General features: G+C 36.6%; 1 protein-coding gene across 1 annotated transcript in view; it reads left to right on the forward strand.

Annotated features, from left to right (window-relative positions):
• KIAA0825 (KIAA0825 ortholog) overlaps positions 1–22,653 on the forward strand; it is a 416,652-nt gene that overhangs the window by 19,466 nt on the left and 374,533 nt on the right. The window contains exon 2 of the mRNA XM_007469758.1: positions 20,692–20,839. The gene's annotated coding sequence lies outside the window, so the exon portion shown is untranslated. The remainder of the gene's footprint in view (positions 1–20,691; positions 20,840–22,653) is intronic.

Raw genomic sequence — 22,653 nt, forward strand, 5'->3', positions numbered from 1 at the left:
CTTTCCCTATTGAATTTTCTTGAATCCCTTATCACAAATCAATTGAACATTGTATGGGTTTATTTTTGGACTCTCCATTCTATTCCATTGATAACATGTCTATCTTTATGCCTATCCTATTACACAGTCTTGATTACTGCAGCTCTGTAGTAAGTTTTGAAAAGTAGGAAATGTGAGTTCTCTAACTCCATTCTTCTTTTTCAAGATTATTTTGACTGTCTCCTGCATTTCCATATAAATTTTAAGATCAGTTTGTTAATAGACAGCTGGGATTTTGATAGAGATTGCATTGAATCTGTAGATTAATTTGAGAAGTATTGCCACTTAAAGAATATTAAATCTTTCAGTCTATAAACAATGGACTTTTCATGTATTTAGATCTTTCAGTGGATAGGTCTTGCACTTCTTTTGTTAAATGTTTTCCTAAATATTTTATTCTATTTGATGCTATTGTAAATGGAATTTCTTTCCTAATTTCATTTTAAAATTGTTAATTGCTAGCATATTAAATATAATTTGTTTCTGTTTATTAATCTTATTTTCTGCAAACTTTGTTGAATGTATTTATTAGCTCCAATAGTTTGAGTTTTTGGTTTGTTTTAGAATTCCTTAGAACTTTCTACACACAAGATCATGTCATCTATAAGAAGAGATAGTTTTACTTCTTCCTTTCCAGTCTGGAATAGTTTTACTTCTTCCTGTCCAGTCTGGATGCCTTGTATTTACTTTTCTTGCCTAATTGTCCTGGCTAGAACTTCCAGTACAGTATTGAACAGAAGGGTTAAAAACGGACACACTTGTCTTGTTCCTGATCTTAAGGGCAAAGCTTTCAGTCTTTCACCATTAAGTATGAAGTTAGTTGTGGGTTTTTTGTAAATGTCTTTTATCAAGTTGATGAAATTCCTTTCTACTCCTGGTTTGTTGAGTTTTTTTAATCATGAAAGGTTGTTGGATTTTCACACATTCTTCTCTGCATCTATTTAGATCATCACATAGTTTTTGTCCAATATTCTATTAACGAGGTATATTACATTGGTTCATTTTCCTGTGTTGATTCAATCTTACATTCCTGGGATAAATGCCACTTAGTCATGGTGTAAAATGCTTTTTATATGTTGCTGGATTCAATTTGTTAATAGTTTGTTGAGTATTTTAGCCTATATATTCATAAGGAATATTGGTCTGTAGTTTTCTTTTCCTGTAATGTTTTTGTCTGGTTTTAGTATCAAGGTAATACTGGCCTGAGAGAATGAGTTGAGAAGTGTTCCCTCCACTTCTCTTTTTGGGAGAGTTTGTGAAGGATTGGTGTTAATTTCTGGTAGAATTCACCAATGAAACCATCTGATCTGGGTTTGTCTTTGTGAAAAAGTTTTTGATCATTAATTCAATCTGCTTTTATGTTATAGGTCTTTTCATATTTTTTAGTCTCTAGTCATTTCAGTGCTTTGTGTCTTTTTGGGAATTTGTCTATTTCATCTAGGTTATACAATTTAATGATGTACAACTGTATATTGTATCCCCTTCTAATCTCTTTATTTCTGTAAGGTCAGTAATGATGTTCCTCCTTTCATTCCTAATTTTTGCAATTTCATTCTTACCTCTCTTGTGTGTGTGTGTGCATGTGCACAATGTTTTCTTCCTTCTGCTTGCTTTAGGTTTAGCTTGCTCTTCTTTTTCTAGTTTCTTAAGGTTGATGGTTATGGTATTGATTTTAGATCTTTCTTTTTTAATATAGGCATTTAGTCTACCGTTTTATTTTCTTCTGATGTGTTTGTTTGGATTTGTTTTCAGGGTAATACTGTCGTCATAGAATGAGTTAGGAAGGTATTTTTCCTCTGTTTTCTAAAAGAGTTTGTGAAATGTTGGTATTATTATTATTTTTTATTTTATAGAATTCATCAGTGAAGACTTTGGGTCTTTGCTTTTCCTTGTGGGAAGATTTTGAATTACTAATTCAATGTCTTTACTTGTTTTAGATCTGTTCAGTTTTTACAGTTTTTCTTGATTTGGTTTTTGTCATTTATGTCTTTCTAAAAATGTGTCCATTTCATCTGTGTGTCTACTTTTTGGCATAAAGTTGTTCATTATGTTGTCTTATAATCTTTTCGATTTCTGTATGACCAGTAGTGATATATTTTTCATTCATTATTTTGGTAATTTATGCCCTTTTTCTTTTTCTCTTGATCGTCTAGCTAAGCGTTTGCAATTTTGTTAATATTTTCAAAAACCAACTTTTGTTTTTATTGTCTATTGCTTTTCTCTTTTCTGTATCATTTATTTCTGCTGTAATCCTTTATGTTGCCTTTCATCTCCTTGCTTTACATGTGGTTTGCTATTCTTTTTCTAGTGTCCTAAGATTGAATCTTGAGGTACTTATTCTACACCTTTCTTCTTTTTTGATATGTGTTTAAAGCTATAGATTTCCTTCTATAGCTTTTTATGTATGCCATAAAATGTGACATATTGTGTTTCCACTATCATTCAGAAAAACATATTTTCTAATATCCCCTGTGATTCCTTTTTTGACTTGTTGTTATTTAAAAGTATGTTCTTTAACTTCCAAATATTGGGAATTTTCCAAATTTTTTTAATGCTATTGATTTCTGATTTAATTTTGTTGTACTCACAGAACATGATCTTATTACTTCCTATGATCTCATTACTTTTAAATTTATTGAGACTTGTTTTATGACCTAGAATATGATCTATTTTTGAAAAAATTTTTTGGCATTTGAAAACAAATGTATATTCGGCCATCATTGTGTGGAGTAATCTGTATATGGAAGTTAGGTTGAATAGGTTGACAGCATTCAGATCTTCTGTACTCTTGCTGATTTTCTGTTTAATTCCATCAATTATTGAGTGCAGAGGATTGAAATATCTAATTATAATTCTCAAATAGTCAATTTCTTCTTTGAATTCTGTCATTTTTTGCTCCATTGACTTTGAGGCCCTGTTTTAGGTGCATATATATTTGTAAATATTATATCATATTTATATAAATATGTATAAATATACATATTTATTATATGTATTGACCCTTTTATATCTATTTTTCTCAAATACTATTTCTTTTTTTTTTAAATTAATTAATTTATTTGGCGGCGCCGTATCTTAGTTGAGGCATGCTGGATCTTTAATTGTGTCATGCAAACTTCTTAGTTGTGGCACCCAAAATTCTTAGTTGCAGCATGCAGACTCTTAGTTGCGGCATGCAGGGGGGATCTAGTTCCCTGACCAGGGATGGAGCTGGGGCCCTCTGCATTGGGAGCACAAATTCTTACCCACTGGACCACCAAGGAAGTCCCCTCAAATACTATTTCTTTTCTTTTTTTTTTTTTTGTTAGTTTCTGCTTTATAACAAATTGAATCAGTTATACATACACATATGTTCCCATATCACTTCCCTCTTGCGTCTCCCTCCCTCCCACCCTCCCTATCCCACCCCTCTAGGTGGTCACAAAGCACTGAGCTGATCTCCCTGTGCTATGTGGCTGCTTCCAACTAGCTATCTATTTTACGTGTGGTAGTATATATATGTCCATGCAACTCTCTAACTTTGTCCCAGCTTACACTTCCCCCTCCTCATATCCTCAAGTCCATTCTCTAGTAGGTCTGTGTCTTTATTCCTGTCTTATCCTTAGCTTCTTCATGACATTTTTTTTCTTAAATTCCATACATATGTGTTAGTATACGGTATTTGTCTTTCTCTTTCTGACTTACTTCACTCTGTATGACAGACTCTAGGTCCATCCACCTCACTACAAATAACTCAATTTCGTTTCTTTTTATGGGTAATATTCCATTGTATATATGTGCCACATCTTCTTTATCCATTCATCCGATGATGGACACTTAGGTTGTTTCCATCTCCTGGCTATTGTAAATAGAGCTGCAATGAACATTGTGGTACATGACTCTTTTTGAATTATGGTTTTCTCAGGGTATATGCCCAATAATGGGATTGCTGGGTCATATGGTAGTTCTATTTGTAGTTTTTTAAGGAACCTCCATACTGTTCTCCATAGGGGCTGTACCAATTCACATTCCCACCAGCAGTGCAAGAGTGTTCCCTTTTCTCCACACCCTTTCCAGCATTTATTGTTTCTAGATTTTTTGATGATGGCCATTCTGACATGTGTGAGATGATGTCTCCTTGTAGTTTTGATTTGCATTTCTCTAATGATTAATGATGTTGAGCATTCCTTCATGTGTTTGTTGGCAATCTGTATATCTTCTTTGGAGAAATGTCTCTTTAGATCTTCTGCCCATTTTTGAATTGGGTTGTTTGTTTTTTTTGTTATTGAGTTGCATGAGCTGCTTGTAAATTTTAGAGATTAATCCTTTGTCAGTTGCTTGATTTGCAAATATTTTCTCCCATTCTGAGGGTTGTCTTTTGGTCTTGTTTATTGTTTCCTTTGCTGTGCAAAAGCTTTGAAGTTTCATTAGGTCTCATTTGTTTATTTTTGTTTTTATTTCCATTTCTGTAGGAGATGGGTCAAAAAAGGATCTTGCTGTGATTTATGTCATAGTGTTCTGCCTATGTTTTCCTCTAAGAGTTTGATAGTGTCTGGCCTTACATTTAGGTCTTTAATCCATTTTGAGCTTATTTTTGTGTATGGTGTTAGAGAATGTTCTAATCTCATACTTTTACATGTCCCTTTCCAGTTTTCCCAGCACCACTTATTGAAGAGGCTGTCCTTTCTCCACTGTACATTCCTGCCTCCTTTATCAAAGATAAGGTGACCATATGTGCGTGGGTTTATCTCTGGGCTTTCTATCCTCTTCGTTTGATCTATATTTCTGTTTTTGTGACAGTACCCTACTGTCCTGATTACTGTAGCTTTGTAGTATAGTCTGAAGACAGGGAGCCTGATTCCTCCAGCTCCATTTTTCATTCTCGAAATTGCTTTGGCTATTCGGGGGCTTATGTTTCCATACAAATTGTGAAATTTTTTGTTCTATTTCTGTGAAAAATGCTAGTGGTAGTTTTATAGGGATTATGTTGAATCTGTAGAGTGCTTTGGGTAGTAAGGTCATTTTCACAATGTTGATTCTTCCAATCCAAGAACATGGTATATCTCTCCATCTATTTGTATCATCTTTAATTTCTTTAATCAGTGTCTTATAGTTTTCTGCATACAGGTCGTTTGTCTCCTTAGGTAGGTTTATTCCTAGATATTTTATTCTTTTTGTTGCATTGGTAAATGGGAGTGTTTTCTTGATTTCACTTTCAGAGATTTCATCATTAGTGTATAGGAATGCCAGAGATTTCTGTGCATTCATTTTGTATCCTGCTACTTTCCAAATTCATTGATTAGCTCTAGCAGTTTTCTGGTAGCATCTTTAGGATTCTCTATGTATAGTATCATGTCATCTGCAAACAGTGACAGCTTTACTTCTTCTTTTCTGATTTGGATTCCTTTTATTTCCTTTTCTTCTCTGATTGCTGTGGCTAAAACTTCCAAAACTATGTTGAATAAGAATGGTGAGAGTGGGCAACCTTGTCTTGTTCCTGATCTTAGTGGAAATGCTTTCAGTTTTTCACCATTGAAGACGATGCTGGCTGTGGGTTTGTCATATTTGGCCTTTATTATGTTGGGGAAAGTTCCCTCTATGCCTAGTTTCTGCAGGGTTTTTATCATAAATGGGTGTTGAATTTTGTCGAAAGCTCTCTCTGCATCTATTGAGATGACCATATGGTTTTTCTCCTTCAGTTTGTTAATATGGTGTATCACATTGATTGGTTTGCGTATATTGAAGAATCCTTGCATTCTTGGAATTAACCACACTTTATCATGGTGTATGATCCTCTTAATGTGCTGTTGGATTCTGTTTGCTAGTATTTTGTTGAGGATTTTTGCCTCTGTTCCTCAGTGATATTGGCCTGTAGTTTTCTTTCTTTGTGACATCTTTGTCTGGTTTTGGTATCAGGGTGATGGTGGCCTCATAGAATGAGTTTGGGAGTCTTCGCCTCTCTGCTATATTTTGGAAGAGTTTGAGAAGGATAGGTGTTAGCTATTCTCTAAATGTTTGATAGATTCGCCTGTGAAGCCATCTGGTCCTGGGCTTTTGTTTGTTGGAAGATTTTTAATCACAGTTTCAATTTCGGTGCTTGTGATTGGTCTGTTCATATTTTCTGTTTCTTCCTGATTCAGTGTTAGTAGTTTGTGCATTTCTAAGAATTTGTCCATTTCTTCTAGGTTGTCCATTTTATTGGCATAGAGTTGCTTGTAGTGATCTCTCATGATCTTTTGTATTTCTGCAGTGTCAGTTGTTGCTTTTCCTTTTTCATTTTAAATTCTATTGATTTGAGTCCTCTCCCTTTTTTTCTTGATGAGTCTGGCTAATGGTTTATCAATTTTGTTAATCTTCTCAAAGAACCAGCTTTTAGTTTTATTGATCTTTGCTATTGTTTCCTTCATTTCTTTTTCATTTATTTCTGATCTGATTTTTATGATTTCTTTCCTTCTGCTAACTCTGGGGTTTTTTTGTTCTTCTTTCTCTAATTGCTTGAGGTGCAAGGTTAGGTTGTTTATTCGAGATGTTTCCTGCTTCTTAAGGTGGGCTTGTATTGCTATAAACTTCCCTCTTAGAACTGCTTTTGCTGCATCCCATAGGTTTTGGGTCGTTGTATCTCCATTGTCATTTGTTTCTAGGTATTTTTTAATTTCCTCTTTGATTTCTTCAGTGATCACTTCGTTACTAAGTAGTGTATTGTTTAGCCTCCATGTGTTTGTATTTTTTACTGCTCTTTTCCTATAATTGATATCTAATCTCATGGCGTTGTGGTCGGAAAAGATACTTGATATAATTTCAATTTTCTTAAATTTACCAAGGCTTGATTTGTGACCCAAGATATGATCTATCCTGGAGAATGTTCCATGAGCACTTGAGAAAAATGTGTATTCTGTTGTTTTTGGATGGAGTGTCCTATAAATATCAATTAAGTCCATCCTGTTTAATGTATCATTTAAAGCTTGTGTTTCCTTATTTATTTTCATTTTGGATGATCTGTCCATTGGTGAAAGTGGGGTGTTGAAGTCCCCTACTATGAATGTGTTACTGTCGATTTCCCCTTTTATGGCTGCTAGTTTTTGCCTTATGTATTGAGGTGCTCCTATGTTGGGTGTTCTTTTTCATTATTTCTTATCTGATCTTTATGATTTCTTTCTTTCTGCTAACTTTGGGGTCTTTTTGTTCTTCTTTCTCTAATTGATTTAGGTGCAAGGTTAGGTTGTTCATTCGAGATGTTTCCTGTTTCTTTAGGTAGGATTACATTGCTATAAACTTCCCTCTTAGAACTGCTTTTGCTGCATGCCATAAGTTTTGTGTTGTCGTGTCTCCATTGTCATTTGTGTCCAGGTATTTTTTGATTTCCTCTTTGATTTCTTCAGTGATCACTTCGTTATTAAGTATTGTATTGTTTAGCTTCCATGTGTTTGTATTTTTTACAGATTGTTTCCTGTAATTGATATCTAGTCTCATAGCGTTGTGGTCGGATAAGATACTTGATACAATTTCAATTATCTTAAATTTACCAAGGCTTGATTTGTGACCCAAGATATGATCTATCCTAGAGAATGTTCCATGAGCAGTAGAGAAAAATGTGTATTCTGTTGTTTTGGGATGGAATATCCTATAAATATCAATTAAGTCCATCCTGTTTAATGTATCATTTAAAGCTTGTGTTTCCTTATTTATTTTCATTTTGGATGATCTGTCCATTGGTGAACATTGGTGAAAGTGGGCTGTTAAAGTCCCCTACTATGAATGTGTTACTGTCTATTTCCCCTTTTATGGCTGTTAGTATTTGCCTTATGTACTGAGGTGCTCCTATGTTGGGTGCATAAATATTTACAATTGTCATATCTTCTTCTTTGATCAATCCCTTGATCATTATGTAGTGTCCTTCTTTGTCTCTTCTAATAGTCTTTATTTTAAAGTCTATTTTGTCTGATATGAGAATTGCTACTCCAGCTTTCTTTTGGTTTCCATTTGCATGGAATATCTTTTTCCATCCTCTCACTTTCAGTCTGTATGTGTCTGTAGGTCTGAAGTGGGTCTCTTGTAGACAGCATATATATGGGTCTTGTTTTTGTATACTTTCAGCCAGTCTGTGTTTTTGTTTTTGTTTTTGTTTTTGTTTTTTTTTGCGGTACACAGGTCTCTCACATCTTGTGGACTCTCCCATTGCGGAGCACAGGCTCTGGACGCGCAGGCTCAGTGGCAGTGGCTCACGGGCCTAGCCGGTCTGCAGCATGTGGGATATTCCTGGACCGGGGCATGAACCAGTGTCCCCTGCATTGGCAGGCGGACTCTCAACGACTGCGCCACCAGGGAAGCCCCTGTCTGTGTCTTTTGGTGGGAGCATTTAATCCATTTACATTTAAGGTAATTAAAAATATGTATGTTCCTATTCCCATTTTCTTAATTGTTTGGGTTTGTTATTGTAGGTCTTTTCTTTCTCTCGTATTTCTTGCCTAGAGAAGAACCTTTAGCATTTGTTGTAAAGCTGGTTTGGTGGTGCTGAACTCTCTCAGCTTTTGCTTGTCTGCGAAGGTTTTCATTTCTCCATCACATCTGAATGAGATCCTTGCTGGGTAGAGTAATCTTGATTGTAGGTTTTTATCCTTCATCACTTTAAATATGTCCTGCCAGTCCCTTTTGGCCTGCAGTTTTTGCTGAAAAATCAGCTGTTAACCTTATGGGGATTCCCTTGTGTGTTATTTGTTGTTTTTCCCTTGCTGCTTTTAATATGTTTTCTTTGTATTTAATTTTTGGTAGTTTGATTAATATGTGTCTTGTCGTGTTTCTCCTTGGATTTATCCTGTATGGGACTCTGTGCTTCCTGGACTTGAATAACTATTTCCTTTCCCATATTAGGGAAGTTTTCAACTATAATCTCTTCAAAGATTTTTTCAGTCACTTTCTTTTTCTTCTTCCGGAACCCCTATAAATACTATTTCTTGAAGCCCTTTTTGTCTAATATTAGTACAGTAACTTCAGCTCTAGTATGGCATATCTTTTCCATCTTTTAACTTTTAATCTTTGTCTTTGAATGTAAAATATGTCTTGTATAGATGACACATGGTTGCATCTTGCATTTTTATCTAGTCTAACAATTCCTGCGTTTGGATTGAGGTGTTTAAACCTTTCATATTTAATGTACTTATTAGCATGATCACGTTTACATTTTCCTTTGTTTTTATATATTTTTACGTATTGCTTTGTTTTTATATGACTTGTCTCTTTTATTTCTTCTTCTTTGGTTGCCTTCTTTGGTATTAGATAAATATTTTTAATATAGTCATATTTTAATTTCTAGTGACACTTTACCTTTTAAAAAGTTATTTTCTTAGTGTTTGCACTAGAGAACATAGTCTACATCTTAACTTACCACAGCCAGCTTAATGCAACCAGTTACTACCAACTTAATTTTGATAAAATAGAGAAATTTTGTTTCAGCATAGTTTTTTATTTTAATTATTTATTTATTATTATTATTTTAAACTCTAGTTTTGACTGCCTTGGGTCTTCTTTGCTGCCCATGGACTTTCTATAGTTGCAGCGAGCAGGGGGCTTCTCTTGTTGCAGAGCATGGGCTCTAGGCGCACGGGCTTAGTTGCTCCGTGGCATGTAGGATCCTCCCGGACCAGGGCTCGAACCCATGTCCCCCGCATTGGCAGGCGGATTCCTAACCACTGCGCCACCAGGGAAGTCCCCTCAGCATAGTTTTATTCCTTCCTGTCCTTTCTGCTATTATTGTCATATGTGTTAACATCTCTACATGTTTTAAAATAATCAATGCATTACTGTAGTTATTGCTTTATGCAATCTATGTCTTTTAAAGAGTTTAATTAAAAGAAATGAGATAATATTTTCTAGAGCCTTTTATATTCGCCCACATATTTACCATTTCTGGAGCTCTTTATTTCTTACTTTGGATTTAAATTACCATCTGGTGTCAATTCCTTGCAGCTTGAAGGATTTCCCTTAATATTTTTTAAGACCCATCTGCTAACAACAAATTCTCAATCTTTATTTCATCTTCAGTGTTAAAAGTGTTGGCTCTATTTTGCCTCATTTTAAAAGGTAGTTATTCTTTTTTTTTTTAATTAATTAGTTTGTTTTATTTTTGGCTACATTGCATCTTCGTTGCTGCACGCAGGCTTTCTCTAGGTGCGGCAAGCGGGGGCTACTCTTCATTGTGGTGCATGGGCTTCTCATTGCGGTGGCTCCTCTTATTGCAGAGCACAGGCTCTAGGCACGTGGGCTTCATAGTTGTGGTACACTGTCTCAGTAGTTGTGGCTTGCTGTTTCTAGAGCCCAGGCTCAGTAGTTGTGGCACACAGGTTTAGTTGGTCTTTGGCATGTGGGATCTTCCCAGACCAGGGCTCAAACCTGTTTCCCCTGCATTGGCCAGCCGATTCTCAACCATTGTGCCACCAGGGAAGCCTAAAGCTAGTTATTCTTTTTTTTTTTTCTCTACCTTATTTATCTCCAGTTTTATTTTTTAATTTTTTTTAACATCTTCATTGCAGCATAATTGCTTTATAGCGTAGTTATTCTTGATATAGGATAATTAGTGTATAGTTTTTTTTTTTCTTTCAGCATTTTGAATTTCTCATTCCACTGACTTCTGGCCTCCATCATTTCATTGATGCTCACCTATATGTGATGATATACTTTTATCTTGCTGCTTTTAGGATTTTCTCTTTCTCTTTGTTCACCAAATAGTTTGATTATGTTATGTTGAAATATCCATCTCTTTATATTTGTCCTGCGTGGGGTCTGTTGAATTTCTTTGATGAGTACATGAATGTTTTTCATCAAATTTGGTATGTTTTTATCCCTTATTTCTTCATCTATTTTTTTCTATCCCTTTTTCTGTTTCTATTTCTTCTGGGATACTCATTACATGCTTTTTGATATAGTTGAGATTTTCCAAAATGGCTGAGTCTTTTTTTTTTTTAATTTATTAATTTAATTTATTTATTTTTGGCTGCACCAGGTCTTCGTTGCTGCACACGGGCTGTCTCTAGTTGCGGCGAGCAGGGGCTACACTTCTTCGCAGTGCATGGGCTTCTCATTGTGATGGCTTCTCTTGTTGCGGAGCATGGGATCTAGGCACGCGGGCTTCAGTAGTTGTGGCACGCAGGCTCAGTAGTTGTGGCTCATGGGCCCTAGAGCACAGGTTCAGTAGTTGTGGTGCACCAGCTTAGTTGCTCCGTGGCATGTGGGATCTTTCTGGACCAAGGCTTGAACCTGTGTGCCCTGCATTGGCTGGCGGATTCCTAACCACTGCACCATGAGGGAAGTCCTGTTCATTTTTTAAATTATTTTTTCTCTCTGTTCTTCAGGTTAGATAATTTATATTCCTCTATTTTAAATTCACTAATTCTTTCTTCAGATCGTCTTGCATCTGCTGTCGAGTTCCTATAGTGACTTTCCATTTAATACACTTTTCAACTCCAAAATTTCCATTTGGTTCTTTTTAAAAATTTCTTTCTCCTTATTGTGAATCTCTTACGTTTTTTTATTCATCATTGCTGGACTTTCCTTTTATTCTTTAAATATGGTCACCTTTGGTTCATGGAATGTGTTTATAATATCTGCTTTAAAGTCTTCATTTAAATTGAACATCCAGGGATACTTAGTTTCTATTGGCTGCTTTTTCCCTATTTATTTGCATGTCTCATAATTTCTTGCTGAAAACTGTATATTTTAGATCACCTATTGTAGCAACTCTGGATTCTGAATTTTTTTTCTCCCTGTTGTTGCTTTGTTTATTTGCTTGTTTCCTTGTTTAGTAATTTGCCTAAACTAAGTCAGTAACACCTACCTCCCTTGTGATAAGTGGCCACTGCCATTTTTTTATTTGAGATTCTTATTATGAGTTTCACATTTGGCTTCCTAGGACTTGCCTCTGTGTCTGTGAAGCCTAAATGATAAGCTGATGGTTGGATGGTGGATGTGTGCAAACACTTCAAGTCAGTAAGTCATCTGTCATGTGCTCATGGATCTCTGTATTGATAGAGGAAAATATTTAAAGTTTACATTGTTTTCAAGTGTGCCCAGCTTTTGCTTTCTGCTGAGCTCTTTCACATTTCCTTTGTACATGTGATTGTTCGGCCTCAGGAATGTGTGGCTAGCTTTGTTCCTCTCAGACCTCCATTGTACATACTCTCAGCCATAGCCAAGAGTACCCTTGCTCCAAGTGTGAACATAACCTTGGCCTAATTGAGCTGTTGACTCTCCTTGCTTGCTCACTTTTTTAAGGCCATCACTTCCACTGAAACACTGCTGGAGGTGGGCATCACCCATCACTCAAGTACCAGTGAGCCCCCTTTGACCACAGCAGAGATGTTTCTGGTTCTAACAACCTTCCCCACCATGGAAGAACCTGTACTCACTGAGTTGTGGTTGATGTTGATAAGGCTAGCTCTAGGCTAGAATACCAGAGGGTCCTAGTTTTCCTACCTAAAGATTAATAGTTTTTCAAATATAAATGCTTTTCAAATTGTTATCTTCCTTTGGTCTATTTCTAGGTGACTAAAATGGTTGTAGTTGTCAATTTTGTCTACCTCTATAGTTTCTTTTTTGGAAGAGTATTTACTGATTGTACTCAGCCATAGCTGGATGTCCTGCTTCTGCTCGTGTATTATGTGTACAGTTTTTTCTTTACTCTCTTAGGATGATGGAAAGTTTACATGTTCTATTAATGGACTTATCTCCGTTTTCTTTGGGGGCTAATTATTGTTTTACATTGGTTTCAAATGTGAAAAAAAATTTTCTTCAAATACCCAATTGTCCTTGACTGCACTCATAATAGAAAGAAGAAAATCAAAAAGCTGCCTAGAAACTATATTTGGATGGCACTGATTTGACTGGTACAGTTTGCTTTAGAGTGAATAGGTGGGTTGCCATGATTATGATGGAAGTCAGCTAAAGGCCAGAATGAGATAGACTTTTCTTTAGGGAACCCATGCTACCTTTCCTAGTTTTCTATTTTATATATAGTAGTGTGTATATGTTAATCCCAAGCTCCTAATTTATCCCCCCCCACCTTTCCCCTTTGGTAACTGTAAATTTGTTTTCGAAGTCTGTGAGTCTGTTGCTGTTTCTTGTTGTTGTTGTTGTTGTTGTTGTTGTTGTTTTGCGGTATGCAGGCCTCTCACTGTTGTGGCCTTTCCTGTTGTGGAGCACAGGCTCTGGGCGCACAGGCTCAGCGGCCATGGCTCATGAACCCAGCCACTCCGTGGCATGTGGGATCCTCCCGGACCGGGGAACAAACCCATGTCCCCTGCATCGGCAGACGAACTCTCAACCACTGCGCCACCAGGGAAGCCCTGAGCAACTTTTCATGTGCTTTTTGGCCACCTGTATGTCTTTGGAGAAATGTCTATTTAGATCTGCCCATTTTTTGATTGGGTTGTTCGGGTTTTTTTGATATTGAGCTGCATGAACTGCTTGTATATTTTGGAGACTAATCCCTTGTTGGTTGCTTCATTTGCAAATATTTTCTCCCATTTTGTGGGATGTTTTTTCATTTTGTGTGTGGTTTTCTTTGCTGAGCAAAAGCTTTTAAGTTTAATTAGTTCCCATTTGGTTTTTTTTTTGTTGTTGTTGTTTTTATATTCATTACTCTAGGAGGTAGATCCAAAAAGATATTGCTACGATTTATGTCAAAGAGTGGTCTGCCTATGTTTTCCTCTAAGAGTTTTATAGTATCCAGTCTTACACTTAGGTCTTTAATCCTTTTTGAGTTTATTTTTGTGTATGTTGTTAAAGGATGTTCTAATTTCATTCTTTTCCATGCAGTTGTCCAGTTTTCCCAGCACCACTTACTGAAGAGACTGTCTTTTCTCCACTGTATATTCTTGCCTCCATTGTCGTAGACTAATGAACCATAGGTGCATGGGTTTATTTCTGGGCTTTCTATCCTGTTCTGTTGATCTATATTTCTGTTTTTGTGCCAGTACCATACTGTTTTGATTACTGTAGCTTGGTAGTATAGTCTGAGTCAGGGAACCCAATTCCTCCAGCTCTGTTTTTCTTGCTCAGGATTGCTTTATGTTTTGTGTTTCCATACAAATTAAAAATTTTTTTGTTCTAGTTTTGTGAAAAATGCTATTGGTAATTTTTTTTTTTGCGGTATGCGGGCCTCTCACTGCTGTGGCCTCTCCCGTTGCAGAGCACAGGCTCCGGACGCTCAGGCTCAGCGGCCACGGCTCACGGGCCCAGCCACTCCGCGGCATGTGGGATCTTCCCAGACCGGGGCACGAACCCGTGTCCCCTGCATCGGCAGGCGGACTCTCAACCACTGCGCCACCAGGGAAGCCCTGCTATTGGTAATTTGATAGGGATGGCACTGAATATGTAGATTGCCTTGGGTAGTATAGTCATTTTGAAAATATTGATTCTTCCAATCCAAGAACATGGTATACCTTTCCATCTGTTTGTGTCATTTCCGATTTCTTTCATCAGTCTCTTATAGTTTACAGAGTATAGGTTTTTTGTCTCCTTAGGTAGATTTATTCCCAGATATTTTATTGTTTTTGATGTGATAGTAATTGGGATTGTTTGCATAATTTCTCTTTCTGATCTTTTGTTGTTAGTGTATAGAAATGCAAGAGATTTCTATGTGTTAATTTTTTATCCTGCAATTTTACCAAATTCACTGATGAGCCCTAGAAGTTTTCTGCTAGCATCTTTAGGATCTTCTGTGTGTAGAATCATGTCATCTGCAATCAGTGCTGGTTTCACTTCATCTTTTCCAATTTGGATTCTTTTAATTTCTTTTTCTTCTCTGATTGGCATGGCTAGGACTTGCAAAACTATGTTGAATAAAAGTGGAGAGAGTGGACATCCTTGTCTTGCTCCTGATCTTTCAGCTTTCAGCTTTTCCTTGTCGAGTATGATGTTTATCATATATGGCCTTTATTATGTTGAGGTAGGTTCCCTGTGTGCACAGTTTCTGTTGAGTTTTATAATAAATGGGTGTTGAATTTTGTCAAAAGCTTTTTCTGCATCTATGAAGATGATCATGTGGTTTTTATTCTTCAATTTGTTAATATGATGTATCACATTGATTGATTTGCCTATGTTGAAGAATCCTTGCATCCCTGGGATAAATTCCACTTCATCGTGGTGTATCTTTTTAATATATTGTTGGATTTGATTTGCTAGCATTTTGTTGAGGATTTTTGCATCTATGTTCATCAGTAATATTGGCCTCTAGTTTTCTTTGTTTATGGTATTTTTGTCTGGTTTTCGTATCAGGATGATGGTGGCCTCATAGAATGAGTTTGAAAGTGTTCCTCCCTCTGCAATTTTTTGGAATAGTTTCAGAAGAATAAATGTTAAGTCTTCTCTAAATGTTTGATAGAATTCGTCTGTATAGCCATCTGGTCCTGGACTTTTGTTTGTTGCAAGTTTTTTAATCACAGTTTCAATTTCAGTACTTGTGATTGGTCTGTTCATATTTTCTCTTTCTTCCAGGTTGAGTCTTGGAAGATTGTACCTTTTAAGAATTCATCCAGGGACTTCCCTGGTGGTGTGCTGGTTAAGAATTTGCCTCCCAATGCAGGGAACAAGGGTTCAATCCCTGGTCAGGGAACTAGATTCCACATGCATGCTGCAACTAAGAGTGCGCATGCCACAATTAAGGAGCCCGCTGGCTGCAACTAAGGAGCCCACTGGCTGCAATTAAGTCCTGGCACAACCAAAAATAAATAATTAAATTAATAAAATTAAAAAAAAAGAATTTATCCATTTCTTCTAGGTTGTCCATTTTATTGGCATATAGTTGCCTGTAGTAATCTCTATCATCCTTTGTATTTCTGTGGTGTCTGTTGTAACTTCTTTTTCATTTCTAATTTTATTGATTTGAGCCTGCTCCTTTTTTTCTCTAGCTAAAGGTTTATAAATTTTGTTTATCTTTCCACAGAATCAGCTTTTAGTTTCATTGATCTTTTCTATTGTTTTCTTCATCTTTATTTCATTTATCTCTGCTCTGATCTTTATGATTTCTCTCCTTCTACTAACTTTGGGTTTTATTTGTTCTTCTTTCTTTAGTTGGTTTAGGTGTAATGTTTGGTTGTTTGAGATTTTTCTTATTTCCTGAGGTAAGATTGTATCACTATAAACTTCCTTCTTAGAACTGCTTTTGCTGTGTACCCTTGGTTATGGATCATTGTGTTTTCTCTTTCATTTGTGTCTAGGTATTTTTTTCATTTCCTCTTTGATTTATTCAATGATCCATTGGTTGTTTAGTAACATTGTTTAATCTCCATGTGTTTGTGTTTTTTACAGTTTTTTTCTTGTATTTGATTTCTAATCTCATAGTGTTGTGGTCGGAAAGGTTTCTTGATATGATTTCAATTTTCTTAAATTCACCGAGGCTTGCTTTGTGGCCCAGCATGTGATCTATCCTGGAAAATGTTCCATGTGTACTTGGGTGGGTGGAATGTTGTATAAATATCAATTAAGTCCATCTGGTCTAATGTGTCATTTAAGTCCTGTGTTTTCTTATTGATTTTCTTTATGGATGTTCTGTCCATTGATGTAAGTGGGGAGCTAAGATCCCCCACCTTTATTGTGTTACTGTCAATTTCTCTTTTTATGGGTATTAGCGTTTGCCTTATATATTGAGGTGCTTCTATATTGGGTGCATATATATTTACAATTGTTGTATCTTCTTTGACTGATCCCTTGATCATTATGTAGTGTCTTTCTTTGTCTTTTGTTTATAGTCTTTATTTTAAAATTTATTTTGTCTGATATGAGCATTCTACTCCAGCTTTCTTTTGATTTCCATTTGCATGGAATATCTTTTTCCATCCCCTGACTTTCAGTCTGTATGTGTTCCTAGATCTGAAGTGGGTCTCTTGTAGACAACATATAAATGGGTCTTGTTTTTGTATCCATTCAGCCAGTTTTTGTCTTTTGGTTGGAGCATTTAATCCATTTATATTTAAGGTAATTATCGATATATACGTTCTCGTTGCCATTTTGTTAATTGTTTTGGATTTGTTTTTGTAGTTCTTTTTCTTCCATTCCTCTAGTTTTCTGCGTTTGTGTTCTCTGTTCCACAGGCTGCAGGATTGTAGTTCCTCTTGCGTCTGGTGTCTGCTCCCTGGTGGGTGAGGTTGGTCGAGGTGCTTGTGCAGGCTTCCTGGTGGGTGGGACTGGTACCTGCCCACTGGTGGATGAAGCTGGGTCTTTACCTCTGAAGACCAGGGCCATGTCAAGAGGTGTGTTTAGAGGCAGCTGTGGGCTCAGGATGACTTTAGGCACCCTGTCTGCTGATGGGTGGGGCTATGTTCCCACATTGTTGGTTGTTTGGCCTGAGGCATCCCAGCACTGGAGCCTTCAGGCTGTTGGATGGGGCCAGGTCTCAGTGCCAAAATACCAATGTCCAGGAGTGCTCACGCTAAATATTCCCTGGGGCCTCTACTATCAGTGTCCTTATCTCCATAGTGAGCCACAGCCAACCCTCACCTCCCCAGGAGACCCTCCAAGACCTGCAGGTAGGTCTTGCCCTGGCTCCTATGGAGTCACTGCTTTGCCCTGGGTTCCAGAGCACATGAAACTTTGTGTGTGCCCTCCATGAGTGGAGTCTCTGTTTACCCCAGTCCTATGGAGCTATTGCACTCAAGGCCCACTGTCCTTCAATACCAAACGCTCTGGGGGCTCTTCCTCCTGATGCCAGACCCCCAGGCTGGGGAACCTGGTGTGGGGCTCAGAATTCTCACTTCTGTGGAAGAACCTCTGTGATATAATTATTTTCTAGTTTGTGGCTCACCTACCCAGTGGGTAGGATTTGATTATATGATGAAAGTGCCCCTGCTACTGTCTCATGGCTTCTTTGTCTTTGGATTATCTTTTTTGGTATGTTCCAGTCTTTTTTTCACTGGTTGTTCAACAGTTAGTTTTGATTTTGGTGTTTTCATATGAGGAGGTGAGCTCAAGTCCTTCGACTCCACCATGTTTTCCTAATCCCCTCCCTCCCATCTCTTTTGATCCCTAATTTTCTAGATAGCTATTTCATATCTTCAAACCCAACACTTTTCCCATTTACTTTTTTTTTTTTTTTTACTCACAGTCAGATATTTAACTACGGAGAAGGAAAAAAAAAAAAAAGTTGCTGTACAAAAAGGTAGGGGAGGGAGATTCAGTGTTTCTCTACGGAGAAGGAAAAAAAAAAAGAAGTTGCTGTACAAAAAGGTAGGGGAGGGAGATTCAGTGTTTCTTGGGAAGTCAATTGATTGCATATTTTACCTTCACTTCTTACTCCACACTTCTGCCAATGATATAGGACATTCCTTTAATTGCAGCGTTCTCTGCACACATTCTAGAGTTTTGCTTTTTCCAATCTGTTTTTACCATGAAAGCTCTTTCATCTGTCTTACCTTGTACAAATTTATAGTGATGCCTCTGTCAGTCTCTTCATTTTTGTGAGTTTATATCCTGTTCCCTCACCCCAACACACACCTTTTTTATCTCTTTAAGGGAATCTCTAGAGGAGAAGGGGGGAAAATACATGCTTATTGATTTTCCTAACCAAAAATTTTGTGCACATATTGTTAAACAGTTGCAATGTAATGTGTATGTGTGTGCTTGGGTCCTGTTTTCATCTGTCCTTTTCAGCATTTTCTGCATCACTATATTTCTTCATGATTATTATTTTAGTGGATTTTGAACCCATTTTTAAAGAATAGTTTGTTGTATTTTTATTATTATTACTGCAGTCGTTATTATTATTTTAGTTACTGCATCTTTCTGTTTCTTTACCCCATTCTCCATCCCACCATCAAGCACATGTACCTGTCCTCAGGTAACCAATATTAACAACATTGACAGTTTGTGGAACAGTAAGTCTTAATGTTTTCCTGTGGTCGAACTGATTGGCTGAAAGCTATCAAGAAGCAGAATTCACCCTACAGGCTGACAATGTTATCAAGAAAGCAATTTCAGTTATTTATGGGTTTTCCATGAAGTCTTGTGTTTTCAGCTATGTAGTGTAGGTAATATGTTGTACCTCTGTAATGGCTCCCTAGTGTGGGCATCTCCACTTAGTTCTTAGACCGAACTGAACCGTGTCTCTTATTACAATTCCTCTGTTTACTGTTTTGCTCAAATTTAATTCCTAGACTGGCCAAGTTGTCCATGAGGGTTTTTGTCTGTTTCTGATGAAGTATCAACTGGAAGTCAGCTTGGGACAATGGATGTTAGTAACATTTAAGCACTTGTATATCAGACACCAGAGAAAGTCAAGAAGTATGAGAACAATCAATAAATATCAAGAGAAGCATCTGGAACCTTCTTCATATTAGTTTTCTAGTTGACCTAAGCCTAGTGAAGAGATCATTTTGGCAGATTACAAAATAGATTTTTCTATTAAGTAATATACTTATCATTTGACTTCTTTTCTTTTTCTTTTAGTAAGGCAAGATAAAGAAATAAGTATAGATTTTAGAATGAAGAAGTAAAACTCATTATGTATGTATGATGTAAAACCACAGAAAAAATAATAAGAGTTTAGAAAATATCCTGGATAAACACATCAATATACAAAAATTATACAAATACATACATATATAAACAAAACATGGAAAAGCCCTTGCAAAGAGCTATTATTTATACTAACATTCAAAATATGAAGTTCATGTGAATCCATCTGACATAACAAGACGTGCAAAACTCCCATGGGGAAAATAGTAAAGCATTATTTTGTGACAATAAGACCTTAATAAATGGAATGATATACAATACACAATGATATACAATACACAATGGCTTGGGAAACTCAAGATTTTACAGATGCCCAATTTGATCAATCAAATTCCTAACTCTCTATTTTGTTAAGGAGGAGAGAATACTTGACAAAAGATTTTAAAATTATATAGAAAGACAAAGGGCCAAAAACTAAGAATAACAACAGTGTATTTTGGTGCAGGGAAAGTCAAATAGATTGGTGGAACCTTACTACTGAATGTTTAGACCACAGACCCACCTCTTTGGTGACTTGACTTGGGAGGTTGTTAGAAACACAGAATCTCAGATCCCAACCCCAGATCAACTGAATCAGAATTTACTTTAATAAGATAACCTGGAAGAGTGGGGAAAGATTTTTTTTAATTAAAACAAAATTAAAAAAACATATTTTGGCCATGCCACACAGTATGTAGGATCTTAGTTCCCCAACCAGGGATTGAACTCAAGCCCCCTACATTGAAAGCATGGAGTCTTAACCACTAGACCACCAGGGAAACCCCAAAGATGGTTTTAGTAAACAGTTCTGGAGCAACTGGTAATTAAACAAGAAAAACATAATTGTATTGAAAGGTATTGCTTATTTCATATGGTGCAACCATCCCTTATTCTCTGTGATCTACGTTTCTTTAGAAACATTTGAAAAATCAATGAAAATAAAAAGGATGTTTTGAATATCATTTTCCTAGGTGCATCCGTTATCCATTTGCGTATAATCTATGAATCATCTTGTTGATAAGGTTTTCTTAGGTATCCCAACTTCAGGATGTCTTTATGTGTTTCTAGCATCTCTTGGATCAAGTCTGTATATTATAACAATGATAGTACTGTCACTGCCAATGTAGATGACTAATGTTGTGACTATGCCCCCTCTATGTGACAGTGATAAAGCTGTATCTAATTATTTTATAGGTGTGCTTTGTATATTTTGTGGAAAAAAAACTGCTGAAGATACTAAGAAAGGGCAGCTCTTCTACTGACAACTCATAAGGAAATAATTTACCACCTACTTAGGATTAGAAGACAAGCTCATTCTTATAGTCTTCTGAAACAAAATTAGGTAAGAAATGGTTTTTGTCATATTTTAAATGATTTGTACTCTGCCTCCCCAGTTTGCTTGAAAGCTTCTATAATTCTATTCCTTTGGCCTCTAAGAGAAATGCAGTTAGCATTTTCCTTTAGGAAGGTAGTGTGCCAGCCAGCTGTCAGCCTTGTGATGTGCCTGATCTCCGATGTCAGGGGAAGCACAATTCAATTTTAAACTAAGTCTTCTGCACAATAGTGCAGCAGGGCTGCCAGTATCTCTCTTTATGTTCCTTTCTTTCAAATTCTCCCTTCTACTCAAACAGTATAGCTTTATTTTTAAATCTTTTGTGTAAGATGAAACCACCACTAACTGACTTTACTTGTCTTTAGTTAAAAATCAATGAATTGACTGAAATAATCTGTATTTCAGCTACCCTTTCTCATTTCTAAAAAATAAAGTACCACTGCTTGTTTAACTTATGACTTGTCTAAACATGTTGAAAGCATTGACTATGAGGCATAACACTCAGACGCTGAAAGGGAACTGTGACAAGTTCAGTCAAAAGGGAAAAGAGGAATAATTTATAAAAGGTGTTGCAGATAATGATGCCAGCCAGTTATTTTAAAATGCATCCATCTCACCTTTTAATGAATTAGATTTGTCAACAGGAAATGTTTTATGCACCACTTCTAATAAAAGTGGCATGCAGTGCTTTGAGGTTGGCTTCTTCAAAGCTAGAGTATCTTCAATTCAAAGGTATTTTTTAAATAATAGATATTAAAAAGTATATTTAAATAATATTAAGGTTGTGACACAAACACCAAATGACAAAATTCAGGAGTTTCAAAGCAGAGGCTGACATGCCATCACTATTTCACATTGTAGCTGTTTTTTAAATTAGGAGTGTAACAGACTGATTTGGGGATTGTGTGTCAGTTTAACTTTAGATTCTCTTGTTGTTTTGGTTGGTGTCACAACCTTAATGTCAGCTTTTCAAATAGGTTTCTACATTTCCTTTGGTTCGAGGTCATTAAAAAATGCATATGATGAATCTAAGAGGCATAAATAGGTCACACTGAAGTGGAATTCCTTGCTTCTCTGGTATTGAGAGACAGGTAATACCTGCCTTATAAGTGGAAAAAGTTAGCTCATGCATTTTGGTAAATTTCTGTTTTTTAGGAATTTGATTCAGACCATTGTAAACCCAAATAACAAAACATGATGTTGGTATAATTGTTTTCTTGTTCCTCTGATCCAAACCATCCAATCTCGTTGGTTATCATTTCTAGATGTTAAGAATCACAATTCCAACAATTTTTTTTTCACTAAAAGTACAAGTTAAACCTGGTAATTATTTCAATAGAAGAATCCTTATTCAGTATAATTAAGTATAGGTAACCCTGCTTAAATTTTTCCGTATGCCAGTCCTTTATAGAAGCATTTTTTTTTTTTTTGCGGTATGCGAGCCTCTCACTGCTGTGGCCTCTCCCGTTGCGGAGCACAGGCTCCGGACGCGCAGGCTCAGCGGCCATGGCTCACAGGCCCAGCTGCTCTGCGGCATGTGGGATCCTCCGGGACTGGGGCACGAACCCGTGTCCCCTGCATCGGCAGGCGGACTCTCAACCACTGCACCACCAGGGAAGCCCATATAGAAGCAATTTTAAGCAGATTTTTTTGGGGGTAAAATCTTATTTTTTAAAGTAACACTTGTTATACAAAGCAAAATGTAGAGTAAAATCTGATATGTTGTGCTGAATGTTAAAAAAAATTCTAGTACCACACTGGACATTAAAGGAGGAGCCTGGAGCCTTCCTTACCTCATTCCGCAAGGAAAGAGAGAAAGGGAA

The sequence above is a fragment of the Lipotes vexillifer genome, unplaced genomic scaffold (assembly GCF_000442215.2).
Source record: "Lipotes vexillifer unplaced genomic scaffold, Lipotes_vexillifer_v1.1 scaffold67, whole genome shotgun sequence".
Lineage (NCBI taxonomy): Eukaryota > Metazoa > Chordata > Mammalia > Artiodactyla > Lipotidae > Lipotes > Lipotes vexillifer.